Here is a 703-nt window from a genome sequence, read left to right as displayed (position 1 = left end):
AAACGGACAAAACGGACCTCCTACGGTCGAAAAAGGGGTCATGTTGATCGGGATGGGTGTGGCGTACCGTAAAACGGAGGAAACGGACCTCCTACGGTCGAAACGTGGGTCCTGTTGATCGGGAGGGGTGTGGCGTACCGCAAAACGGACGAAACGGACCTCCTACGGTCGAAACAGGGGCCCTATTGATCGGGAGGGGTGTGGCGTACCACAAAACGGACGAAACAGACCTCCTACGGTCGAAACGGGGGTCCTATTCATCAGGAGGGGTGTGGCGTACCGCAAAACAGAACTCCACGGGATACTGTTCATCTCCACCGTCGACCTCCTCCAGCCTCCATGGGCTACCGTCGACCTTCTCCAGCCTCCACGGGCTCCTGTTCATCCAGCCTCCACCGCGCGCTACTCCACCGGCTACTGTTCAATGACCCCTCCACGGGCACCCCTCCATCGTCTACTGTTCATCCAGCCCTCCACACCACGGGGTCCTGTTCAACCACCCCTCCACCATCTACTGTTCATCCAGCCCTCCACACCACGGGTTCCTGTTCATCCAGAGGCAACGCCACCGCTCACTGTTCATCCAAACCCCCCCGCAACGCTCACTGTTCATCCCAGAGGCAGCATCGATCGGCTTCAGTTAGCAGCAGTAGCGAAGGAATCGCTCCATCGGGTTCAGTTAACAGCCATCGATCGATCGCTC

Source organism: Triticum dicoccoides, chromosome 7B, assembly GCF_002162155.2.
Source record: "Triticum dicoccoides isolate Atlit2015 ecotype Zavitan chromosome 7B, WEW_v2.0, whole genome shotgun sequence".
NCBI classification, from domain to species: Eukaryota; Viridiplantae; Streptophyta; class Magnoliopsida; order Poales; family Poaceae; genus Triticum; species Triticum dicoccoides.
This window is presented reverse-complemented; position numbering follows the sequence as displayed.